This window comes from Emys orbicularis, chromosome 5, assembly GCF_028017835.1.
Source record: "Emys orbicularis isolate rEmyOrb1 chromosome 5, rEmyOrb1.hap1, whole genome shotgun sequence".
NCBI lineage: Eukaryota > Metazoa > Chordata > Testudines > Emydidae > Emys > Emys orbicularis.
The window spans coordinates 59,277,503-59,291,209 of NC_088687.1; the positions used below are offsets into that span (position 1 = coordinate 59,277,503).

The window sequence follows — 13,707 nt, forward strand, 5'->3', positions numbered from 1 at the left end:
ATTTAGAATTTATCGCCTTTAACATCAGAAATAAAACTGGCATAGAAAAACCAGCACTATCTATTTGCGCCAAATTTTCCAAGGGTTTCAAGCTGGTCTCCCATTTGTATTCATTCAATTTTTAAGCTGTATCACACATGAAAATTGCAATTTCTATGGGAAGAGTCCACATGTGCTAAATTTGCATGTGCAAAACACAACTTGCACATGTGGTAAACACACCATAAGTGATTCTGTACATCAAGTTGTGTGCACAAAAATACTGGCCACATTTAGAAAAAGTAATCCTTTATGTTTAAAGGTCCTGGAGACACAATGAAATTGTCACACAAAGAAGACAAGCTGCAGAGGATAAGAAAAAATGGCAGCTAACTCATGCTACAATAATTACACAGACTGAGATCCTTGGCTGTTTAAAAGGATATTTAATGCCTTAGTAGTAGTGTATAATAATACATGCTTCTCCATGTTGTGCCACTAGTCTCTCTCAAACACATTCTCAAAATTAGATTTCAGTTCAGGTATTTTCATAAGGGGTTAATCAACTGGTAAGAGGAGGCAGTGTGGAATGGGCACTAAACCAGGAGTTGGGAATAAAATCCACATCTCCTAAACCTCTTGCTGACCTACTTGGTGACTTGAGTATGTCACTTCACTTCTCAGTGCCTTGTTTTCCCCAAGAATAGGATACAGACATCTCCTTATAAACACTTCAAAATCTACGGATGAAAACTGCTACATGGCAGCTATTATTAAAGTAGATAGCCTATAACTATTTTCTTTATTGAGTGTCTTCTTTTTAAGTGAATACGTTGACACAGAAGTCCAATTTTTGCTTTAATTTACACATCCATACAACACACTTAAGTCAATGAGGTAGAATGGGTGTAAGTGAGGTTAGAATTTGGCGCAAAATATTAAAACAATTATACTCGAAATGGAGTTGCTGTCAGCGATTATAAAGATTTGCATATGCTTTTCTTCAGACTGAATTTCAACTATGGCTGCAAAGCTGTAACAAAAGTGATTAATCTATTAAACTGGCCAGTCCTCCTTAAATTACTTGTTAAGTACATCTGATGTTAGCAATTCTTTATGTGTGCTTAATCTGCTGTGATTAGACAAGAAATGTTAGATTAGGGACACTACCAAGGAAAGGCTGTTAAATAGGCCTTTGTCTTCATACAGAAAAGTTAAAAGCTTTTATTGATACAATAAAAGTGAGTATTTACATACTGTGTCTTAATAAAGATTTCTTTTTAATTCTCCTGGAAGAGTCAAACATTTAGTAAAACAATTCGAATTTATACTGCTTTGTTCTATGCCTTCAAATACTGTACATGGCTGAACTCCAGATCAAGTAGTTGTCCTCAAATGCCTTCCAAAGAGCCCTGCCAGATTCTGTGGTTCAGAAGTAATTTAAAGGCAGAAAGCTGTAGCAAATCAGACCTAATGGAAAACAGAGAATGCTCTAGTTCATCCTAGCTGTTTGCAGAAGAGAAATGGAACACCACAAAAAAGAAAAGAAAGGAAAGAACAAAAAAGAAAAAGGAAGTGGCAAAACGTTGTAAAACTCTTTACAACTGAAGCTAATCATTCACCAGCACCATCACATGGCATGTGCAGTGCCTTCTGAGAGACTGATTATAAAACTTTAAATTGAAAAACACCCCATTGTTGGAACTCTTATCTATTTCTTAAATGTTTTCCACTTCCATTTTTTCCAAATGCTATATATTATTCCCACCTTTGTTCACCTGCTTGTTTGATTAACATTTGACTAAAATAATTGCTACTGGTTAGGACAGTGATGGCTATTAAGCTTAGCCAACTGTTCATAACTCTAGCAGATGGTTCTGTTCTGCTGGCCAATAGCAACTTTATGGTCATCCCCCCACCCCATTTCCCCCCCCCCCCCAATAGTAATAGAGGTTCTTTATTTAGAAACTAATAATTCTTGCAACATAGTAGGTTTGAGTCTGCCTTATGTATTCTATTTGCAGTTTACTATACTGGTTTTTCTCTTCAAAGTACATTGGTTAGTATTAATAAAAATGTACTTTTAGAGGGCCTGATTCAAAGTCAACTGAACCCAGTGGGAGTCTTTCCATTTACTTCAATGGACTTTGGATCAGGACCATAGTATTTAAGTAGCAACCAGCCAGTGTGAATTAGAACTGAATTTCAAGTCAGCTGTAATTAGAAAGGGTTAGCTGTCTTCCTGCAGTCACTGTTTTTCCCCCCACACTTATCAGATAAGAAAATGCCATTGCACAGAGTTTTGACTGATATTTTACACATGGCAAGTGCTATTTCTACACTGTATATATTACATTCAAATTGAATACAGGGATGCATCTGGATCCAATCAAGATGGTGTTGTACAAAGTATAACAGCATACTGGTATGTATGGGGCTGGACTGAGACTTACAAGCAATGTCCTGCACTAGAACAGCATAGAGGTGCCCACCTCAACAAATTCCTTCAGCTTGGCATCAAGGTGGATTGTGAACAATACCACCTAGAGCTTCTTGGTGCAGTGGGGGAAGAGACAGAAGTTTAAGGCCAGAAAGGACCACTAGATCATCTATTCTGATCTCCTCTGTATTCCAGGTCACCAACATCACCCAGCACCCACACACCAAACCCGACAACTGAAATTAGACCAAGGTATTACAGCCTCAGGAGACTAAACTATTCAGTGCCACAGGCTAAGAATAGGAAGGAGTGAGATGCACCACTGACCGAGGCCTCCACAATGGCAGGAAATTGATTGAGATATACCCAGATGGCCCTGGCAAGCAATCCATACTCCATTCTGCACAGAAAGGCAAACCCCCCAAGGTCACTGCCAGTCTGACCTGGGAGAAAATTCCTTCTTGACCCCTCATATGGTCATCAGTTAGACCCTGACCATGGAAGCACAAAGCAGACAACCAAGCCTCAGAGAGATAATGCTCGATGCCACCTTAGGGCCCTGGCCCAACCGGTCCAATGTCCCATCTCCAGCCGTGGCCATCTCTGATGCTTCAGAGGAAAGAGACAAGCAAGCAAACAGAAACCCTGCCACATGGGAGGGAGAGGAGGGGGAAAGGGAGGATCCCTTCCTGATCCCTACAGGTGGCCAGCTGAAACCCTGAAACATGACCTTTTAGGAACATCCATATGAACCAGAAGGGACCATCAAGGCTCCCCTCGAACATCACAACCCCGCCATACAACCCCACTCAAACTGGTACAGCACTCTCTTACAACTAGTTAAGTATTGTGACTGCTATTTTTACACATTTTATAATGTTTCTAAAATGTTTGTGTAGCATGTAGGACTAATACGTTTACTGTATCGTCAGATAAACTGTTTTGTAGGATACTGCAGGTTACCTAAAATATAGTTTAAAGAACTGTTCTAAATAGATGGGGGAGTCTACAGTGTGGAATTCCACAATTTAGGAGGACTTATTGTATTCATCAGCTGATGGCTTTGTATACTACAGATCTATTTTTAAACAGCAAGATTTACGTTCAAATAAAGAGAAGCAAAAAAAACCTCACCATACTCCTTCTTGTTGTCTGTTTAGCTGCTGAAGTTTTTGTAGGTTATAAACCCTTCTATGAGGTTTTAGAGGATGGAGTAGCAGTCATTTTGTTCATGTTTGGTCAACCATGGAGAGCATTTGCAATCCCCTCAACACAGAGTAATCAAGTGATTACAAAGTAATCTTCCACAATACGATATGTTTTAGTAACCCATGGAAGTCAGGGCCAATTATCTCAAAAGACTATAACAGATTAGAACACTAGAGATGCTCACCGCTAATTTTAAAATGTAGAATTTTATCACAAACTTATTTTCAGAGACCTCAATAATAAACATCAGGACATTAGCAGCAGAATTAAATAATCAGGTAAGCTAAAGGCTCTGTCTAGAAGAAAATATAACCTGCTTTCAAGATACTCAAGCCCCAGAAGGGTATCTACACTGGCTTTGCAGTAGGTCAATGTATTCCAAATAGGTCAGCTTCCTGCACAAGGCAAAAAATAAAAACATCTATGTAGAAAAAGTAGCCATTCCGGGGAAGGAGTGTTCAGGTTAATAAGTTCCCCAATTCTCTAGTTTGAGTCCCATGGAGTCCCAGGAGAGTGGACAGGAGCCTTTTACTTACCTGGAACCTGCCTTTCTACACTGGAATCCTGGTGGGAGTTGCAGGACTTCAGCCTGTTAAAAAAAGAGATTTCCTGCTCAAAGGATCCTCTCTTCAAATTCAGTCACTAGTGTTTCTGGTGTGAGAAATATTATGGTCAAGTGACCCATCTTACTTCCCCTGTCTGAACTCTGTCAGCCCACAAGTAGCTCTTCTACTGTAACTCCTGTCAGCCCAAACACTACAGTGAAATAGTGCCTGTGTGCATCCATCCTTATATATACATATGCAAATTAACTTCCTGTATAAGAAATAAAGTAATATTTTATAAAACAAACTGCTTGACTGGATAACTTTTATTAAAATAGATGGGTGAAAGAGTGGATTGTGTGTAAATTAGAAGATTGAACCTATAACGCAATATAAGGACCGTAATGCTTTAATGTTATTTAAGGCTCTTTTCTTTTAAGTTATGAATTTTGCAAATCTGGACTAACTGATCCACAATCAATACTTTCATCAGTGGAAGAGAGAAATGAATGCTCAAAAGAAGCTATAGTAGTTACTGTAGAATAGTTTGTGAAATTAAGTTATCAATTGGGTAGCTTTCTGCTGTATTACAATAAATTATCTCATGATGGCGCTCTACTAGGACACACAATTCTAAAATTCTTGTGAGTTCTGCTATAACTTCAGTCCTTGTTCTTAAAAATTCTTGGTGTGTGTATAGGATTTAAAATTCTCAATTTGCTTTGCTCTTTTGCTTTATTTTAAAAAGTGTCAATAATGCAGTTTTTCCAAACTAATAAAAATGTGGTGAAATGGGTTGTGAAAATAACCTTTCAATGGAAAGAAGCAATATATTAAAAACACAAAAATGTTTTGACAGCTTTTGTAATAAATTTTGAGAAACTGAATAAAACTTTAATGCACAGCAAATGTTATAATGCCAATGCTGTATCTGCAAAACAACAGTGCTAATATTCTGAATACTATCCTGTGTGTTCTAATTTCAGCACTATATAATTTCTGAAGAATTGGAAGGATTGCATGCAGTTGTCACTAAACAACACAGTAGATAAGGTTTGCCAAGTTGATTATACTAGGCTAACCTACAAGATAATATTATGAATAGCATTCCTGACACAAAAGATTAGGTACTGTAATTCAGTCTGAATAGGTATACATTACTAAGTCTTGTATAAATTCTCCCTGTGACAGAATATATGCATTTACATGCTACAGACATGCAGACAAAACAATTCTCATTCATTTATTAGAATGATGAGAAAAGGAAATAATTCTCCTTCTTTATATTGTGACGTTTATCAAACAAAGAAGAAATAAAAGAAAGCATTGTATTTGGGTGATGAGATCAGCACACACCACCACATCTAGGAAAATTCCATGAAAAATGGTTTAGCATGAACTCCTTGACACAACTGTTGAAATACAGTTTTCCTTGTTATCAGTACACAATTTGTTGTTGTCGATACCAAATTTATCCTGTAAACTACAGCTGACCAACAAAGTTGAACCAGAAATGTAAGCAGGTCACCAAATAGCTAGTTTTGAATCTTGTCTTATCAAAGCAATCATATTTGCAAAGAACAAGACATATCTTCAGAATACTTATCTAAACAACACTTACTTACAATGTAGTGGTTACTTTTATTCTCATTATCATCCGCACAAAGAAAACATACCTATAATCAGTTCCCAACATTGCACAGCACACCTATTTAGAAATCCATCAAAATTCTCCTCTTATTTTTAAACTCTATAAAGTTCATATATAAATAACTGACATTTTAGTATAATCTATGCATTTATAAACCTAGCTAAAGAAATTAATTTGAATAACCACTTTATAAAAGTTTATTGTATACATGGTCTACTCCAACGTATGTTCTTATAGGAAATGCTGATGTGGTGGTGTTGAAACAATAAAAATGTATATTATTCTCCTCAGTGCTGTTTTTCCCCTAAATACTTGTTAAAAATAATGTCCAGAATACAGTTTTCAGAAAAGCTACAATAAACTGTCATTTACCTTTGTTAGAACATAAAAAGCATGAATTAGTTGAAGGATCAAAGCAATTGCTATATGGTAAATTTTCTAGTATGAACATATATAAATTTCAGCATTTTGTGGGACACAGGCTCCTGGTTAAGCTCTCAGTAATACAAGCTGTTTCAGGCAGGCAACCCCATGTGCTACCACTGAGCCCCATTTGTTTAATTGGAACTACTCACATGGTTAGAAGTTATGGAATCAGGGCCAAATTAAAGTTAATTATTTTTCAAATTCAACAGACATGCCTACCCTTGTGCATTTTCACCAGAGCGCAAGTCCATATTCAGACATCAGTTTCACAAGAAAGGATGGTTGCTATGCCAAACACAGAAAGACAACAAAAAGGCTTGTCTGGCAGTAAGGATGACACCATCGCGTGTGGAATGAACCACATGTGACAGTCACATCACTTACTTCATGCATTACTGGAAGACACAGGGATAGATTGTCAAAGGTAATTAGGTGCCTAAAAATGTAGATAAGTCCATAGTGGGATTTATAAAACCACCTAAGCACTCCCATTGATTTCAAAGGCAGTTAGACACCTAACTTGCTTAGGTGCTTTTGTAAATCACATTTGGCACTGTGACAGACCCAGACCAGTGGGGTACAGGAGTCTGGAAGAGGGCAAATATACTGGTCACTGGATGAGTAGTTTTCTGTTCCCTGAGTGACCAGAGCAGGGGCTGCACTAGAGTAATCAAGAACCTGCTAGAACCAGTTAAGGCAGGCAGGCTAATTAGGACACCTGGAGCCAATTAAGAAGAAGCTTCTAGAATCAATTAAGGCAGGCTAATCAGGGCACCTGGGTTTTAAAAAGGAGCTCACTTCATTTTGTGGTGGGAGTGTGAGGAGCTGGGAGCAAGAGGCGCAAGGAGCTGAGAGGGTGTACTGCTGGAGGACTGAGGAGCACAAGCGTTATCAGACACCAGGAGGAAGGTCCTGTGGTGAGAATAAGGAAGGTGTTTGAAGGAGGCCATGGGGAGATAGCCCAGGGAGTTGTAGCTGTCATGCAGCTGTTACAGGAGGCACTATAGACAGCTGCAGTCCACAGGGCCCTGGGCTGGAACCCGGAGTAGAGGGCGGGCCCGGGTTCCCCCCAAACCTCCCAATTGACCTGGACTGTGGGTTCTCCCAGAGGGGAAGGTCTCTGGGCTGTTCCCCAACCCACATGGTGAATCTCTGAGGCAAGAAAATCCGCCAATAAGCGCAGAACCCACCAAGATAGAGGAGGAACTTTGTCACAGCACCTATCTACATCTTTAGGCACCTAAATACCTTTGAAAATCTGGGACTCAGATACTATGGTGATGAGGGCAGTGTAAGAACCTACATAGAATAGAACACCACAATGTCATCTATGCTGTAGGTGGGTGAACACAGAAAAAAAATTTTTTTTTTTTTTTTTACAACCTCGATATAGAATTTCATTTTTATAGTGTTCATACCTCCTTTTATTCATTTTCACTAATGTGTGTGTGGACAAAGCTTTTACAGCCAGGGTGACTAGATGAGGAATTTTGGGGGCAGGCTGACTGACGTAAGAATAACCCACAGCCCAGAGTTCAGGGCACTCACCTGAGATGTGGGAGACCTGTTTTCAAATCCCCACTCTGCCTGATACAGAGCAGGGACTTGAAGCCAGGTCTCCCGAATCCCAGGTGAGTGTCCTGACCACAAGGCTGTTGGCTACTGGGAGAAGGAGGGAGTCTCAATCTTCCCCTTTGTATAAATAAATAACCCTTCATGGCTGTGAATCCCAAGCTGAAACAGGCACCTAGCTACTTTTGAGGGTCAAGGCTTAGGTGTACCCCTCTCCTTGACTTTTTCTACTGGCTAGCTTAGGTGGATCCCTGCTCAGATTGCTGTCTTCCGAGGGTCCCTTTCTTAGGTGGCTAACTCTCCCCATGCATTGTATAGGGAGCCTGGGCACCTGACTCAGTGCTGAGGATTCCACTGGATGGCACGGAACCTATATCCCTTTGTGGATCCAGCCCCTCAATACCTTTGTAAATGTGTCCCATAGCATCTAAGTCACTTTTGAAAATGGGATTTAGGTGCTTTTGAAAATTTTACCCAGCATGTTTTCAATTTTCATATTCTTTCCTATGTCCAGTCTCAGGATATGCAGAATGGGGTCAGCAGTAAGCTTGTTGTTGGTTTGTACATTTCATAAAATAGGTTAGTATTCAATCTCAAAAGTTTCTGATTACTACACATTTCCACAGGTATTGTGTTGAGGCATTGCACATGGAGCAATAAGTTATGCATGAACTTAAGTACCTTGCTGAATGAGGGCCAGAATGAAGTATTGATGGCTTTGGTACTAAATTTTGGTACTAGAGGTACTAAATTTTTCTTCCAGTAAATCTATTGGTGAAAATGTAGAGATAAAGGCCCAGACCTTTCAGCATTCCATTCTATTTTTTGTGGATGCAATCTCGCTCATGCCAATAATTACATCAGCAATGATTTGTGAGAAACATTAGACATCTAACTACTTGTTGACCATGCAGATTAGAGTTAAGAGTCTGATTCTTTACCCTTATTCAGGTTGTAAAAAACACCAGACAGAACTTTGGATAGGCATAACGATAAAGTGCCTTACTTATGAAAAGACAGAATGATATTTTCTTTAGCACAGTTATCTTATTTTTTGAACACGAGTTCTCCCATTCCTTAAATTCATTTTCAGATGTCAGAGGAGATCATAACACGCAAACTATTTGATTAGCAATGGTGATTCTATGTAATATGCCTTGAAAGATCTTAATTCTGCGCCAGTTATGGAAGACGAGGGTAACAGATTAACTAGAGGGGATCAATCTGACTTTTTATAGTAGGTCAAGTAGTTCATTTTCAAATGAATACTTTATTTTTTAAAATACGGGGGAAAAGTGGCTTCTGTAAAACTCCAGCTGGTTAGATTCAGGAAGTAGTGTACTGTGGTACACCTTCTTGGATCTTTACTTTGGAAATGTTAGCAACTTAGCTGCAACTCCAATAACGGTACTATAAAGGTATGGGCAGTCCCTGTAGGCCCTTTTGCAGCCCACTGTGGTGCTGCAGCTCTGCAAAAAGTTATCGGGACTCAAATTCAGGGCTCCCAAAGTTACAGTTCACACCCAAATCTCTAGTTAGGTTAACCTCATCTCCTGGTAGCTGAGGCTACAGATACACTACAAGCTAGCGGTGTGATTCCCAGCTTGTGTACACATACTCACGCTAGCTCTCATCTGAGGTAGCACACAAGACATAGTAGTATAACCGTGCACAGCTAGCCACCAGAGTACAAACCTGGGCCAATGGAAGCTGTGGAGCCAGTGCTTGGGGCTGGGGCAGTGTGCGGCGCCTCGCTGGCCCCCGCACCTAGAAGCCCGACATGCCGGCCACTTCCAGGAGCCACAAGGGAGCCAGGGCAGTTAGGGAGCCCGCCTTAGCTCCGCTGCGCCGCTGACTGGACTTTTAGCAGCCTGATCAGCAGTGCTGACTGGAGCCACCAGGGTCTCTTTTCGACTGGGCATTCTGGTAGAAAAACGGATGCCTGGCAACCCTAAAGCAAGAAGCAGACGAAACCCACCATCTACTTTTTAATATTGGAAACCAACCAATAACAAGTCTAACCAGTACCAGGACCAACAAGAGGGAAATTTCTTCACACAACTAATGACAAGACTATTGTAAAGTTTCAGATTCAGTGGTTGCAATTTAATGTTCATGTGAAATCACGGGTGCAGCCTTATTCACCTAAGTCCCAAAATGGGCCCCCAGTTGGAAAAAACATTCAAGTGCTCCCACTTTTTATATCCTACTTCTTTTGTCTCACTCATCCAAAATGTCCATCCCAACCAATGCTATCCTCTCTTCACTTCCTTTCCTCTTCTGTACAAAATCCCTGGTGGCTAATACAACAGAAGCTGAAGAAAAAGCAGCCAGAGCCTGACAGTTCCCTATAGGGCCCACTGGACTTATGGGATCCGGGCAAATTTGAGACTAGAGCAAGATGTTTACAGCCCAATATAACGTGTTCTCCTTGTTCACTTTTAGATAAAAAGTGACAACATAGTTGAGTCACATTATAAAATGTCATATGTTCAGGCTAGCATAGCATATTGCAAAGAAAGCAATTAATGTATAATTAGTTTGCTGAATAACTGTTCTTTAGAACGTGTGTTTCTAATGTAATATAATTACTAAATTTTTTTGGAGATAACATCTCACATCACACTAGCATCCCTCTGAAGTCCGTATTTTATTTCATATTTAAGGTTCCAAGTGCCACATGGCCATTAGATGAGGAACCATATGCTACTGAAAATATTTATTGTTGATAAGGAGCTACCCTGTCAGTACAATAAACTGCTGCTTGGAGGGAAACAGCAAAACAAGAAAAGTGGGTTGCAACCAAATTTTTGCACTAGAGATCATTCAAAGACTTATTTTACATGCTGAGACCTTGTATGGAAACAAATCTGGCACTTCAATTCTTAACAGTGACAGAAGAAATCAAGGTACAGACAACTCATTAATACTCTATACGGATGCAAAGATGAAGCAGTGTTGAATATACATCCAAAACAGAGTGACAGACTTGGCAGTCAGGGAGGAAATAAAAAAACAGTATGAGGACAGAACTATACATAAAGGCTAGACTCTGCCAGGGAAAACCCTTCCGCAGCTGGGAAGCCACCTCCTTAGCTGAAAAGAAGACAGTCATTTAGAAGTTAATGGGAGAGTGGAGGAATTTGTTCCACTAAGTCTGACATGTAGTGAAATCATGAACCTGTAAGCAAGAAAACAGTTTGCTTGGCTTTAAAGGATGGTCACTTGGCATAGAATAGTCTCTGCAGAATGTTAATACAACCAAAATTTTCAGTGTATTCCCCCACAGGATTGTTGGGTGCACAACAGTGTATTCTTCCAGCCCCACGTCAACCACACCCATAGATCCCAGATCCTGCATCAGGAGGTGATCCTCTTTCCACACAGTTAGGGGCAAGTCCATGAACACAGGGTGCTCTCTGCACATGTCTGAGGGGGAGGAGGGATGCCTTCCAGCCTCTGGTTAAGATGAATCTAATACAACCACCCATTCAGGGTAAAAACACATTTGGTAACTTCTGTTTGATCTATTGGTATATCTTTACATTATAAATGGAATCAAATTGCCAAATCTTGAGAGGAATGGAGTACTTGCAAGTTCCATAAACATTTGATTCAATAAGTCTGTACAGTACTAACTCAGTTTGCTAATCTGTACAGTCAATAATACACGCACTCTCTCTCTCTCTCTCTCTCTCTCTCATGGTAATCTCTCCATTTCTGAACAGTGATGTAAAAGCAGAGTGTTATATGGTTTTGCATCCCTGCCCATTCTGGCTGTGAAGTCTTGTTTTACTAAGACCAAATAGCTTTTACAAAAGATGATGCAGAATTTTTTTTAGTACTGCATAAACTGTTTTAAATAATTAAAAATAAACTATACTCACAAATTAAGTGTATTTTGTTATGCATTACTCTTGATATTTTTATTGTTCACTGACCAATTTACAAAATTTGCAAGGGTGTCTCAATCATTAGTGCAAATTAGCAAGGTTACTTATTTAAAACAAAAATCAAATATATTAAAAAGCTGAAGAGATACTTACAAAAAAGTCCAACTCTCTATTAAAATACAAAAAATGCTGAAGTACCAAAAATGATTCTAAGTATGCAATCATGTAGAAAGAGTGATTAGCCAAGAATTTAAGACAGGCTAGTGGATTGAATGATGAGATAATCAAGTTGAGTTCTTCAGTTCATTAGCTATCTGAAACTAATACCCATTCAATTGCAATTGGAAATATATACCATTTACATTATAAAGGAATTGTGCTTGAGATTACTTGAAAGTGACAAGAGAGGAAGAGGAAGGAAGCCACAGATCATACATTCACTGCTGAGCAATAAATATGAAACTACTTCTTAAAAATGCCAGCATGATTAAACTATTCCACTACCATAGGGTAAATATAGAATCAATATATTCAGATTGATGGCTCTACAATAGTTAATATCGCAAAACAGATTTCACTGTCCTCTCAACAATCCATCTGTTAATCACGGTCTCCCCAAAACATAGACCAACTCACCCATCACTAGCAGGGGCATTTTCAGGCCTCCCGCAGCTTCTCTGCCAGGGATTTCAGGGCATTCTTTCAGGGCACTTGGTTGGGGATTTCCGGACCCACCACCATCCTTTGCTGGGGCTTTTAACCCCACCATCCCGGGCAGAGGGGACTCTCCCTCCCTCTTTCACTGAGAATCACAGCAAAAGTTGTGCACCATTAAAGTTACAAAAAGTAAAGGAAGGCAAAAATTAAGTAGTACTGTTAACCCAGTCTGAATTGCAATGTTAACCCAGTAACGTTAACCCATCCTGTATACTTAATGGTGTGTGTATAATTTCATCATAAACAGTAATATACTTGTCACTGGACTGGGACTCAGGAGATTTGTGTTCAGTTCCAAGCTCTGACAAAATTCCTATGTGACCTTGAGCAAGTCACTAGAACTCTCTTTGCCTCAGTTCTCCAACTGTAAAATGGGGATAATGCTCCCCTTCCTCACAGGGATGTAGTGAGGATAAAATTATTCATGTTTGTGAGGTGCTAAGCTACTACATTGATGGCATCCATATAAGATCTAAAACAGATAGATAGGTAGGTATTACATTGTATATTGAATAAGGAAAAACAGGAATAGAAAATTATGCATATGTGAAATGTGACAGACTCATTGTTGCTACTGGAACCTAAACTTTTGCACTCTGATGTGATTTTTACTATGCAATCATAATGTAGCATTAACATAGGTGTCCATTTAATTTCCTAACTTTCTTTAAAGATAACAAAAATTAAAAGCTTGTAAAACCTTGAATTCATCAGAGAAAACTTGAAATAGGTGCACCTCGCATGCACCAAATTGTGTGCTCAACCCTGACCTCTGTTCCAGTCCCTTTGCGCTGCTCTGGTGTCACAAGGGGACAGGAAGCTGGCAGACCTCCTCAACTGGGCAATCCCCTCACGTAAAGGGAACCTCTTAGTAGCCAAACTTGGCATGGCCAGCTCTTATGCCACCCCTATTTTGGCTCCTGGAGCAGGAGCGGTTTATGGGTGGAGTACAAAGCACACTGGCAACTGACAGCTGCTGCATTGGCACCTTAGAGCTGCAGCCAATCATGCGTAGTTTAGAAGATGGAGGCTGAAATAGCATCTAGTTGATCTCAAGATCACAAAGCAACAGACAGTTCCTCTTTGTGACTCCCCCCCACTACACCTAATGCTTACTAGGGACAGCACTGAAGCTTTTAAATACGTACCTAAAAACAATGAAACTTTCTATTGTAAGTATTCAGTAAGCAATTTTCCATCTGTGATATCCTCATTATATCAAAACCAATTATTTTTTACTTCAAGCATACACACTAATCTGATAAAGAATGTATT

At 39.5% G+C, this 13,707-nt stretch overlaps 1 protein-coding gene across 1 annotated transcript in view; it reads right to left on the bottom strand.

Moving 5' to 3' along the window:
* Positions 1-13,707, bottom strand: part of NR3C2 (nuclear receptor subfamily 3 group C member 2) — a 273,186-nt gene that overhangs the window by 198,313 nt on the left and 61,166 nt on the right. The gene's annotated exons all lie outside the window — the stretch shown is intronic.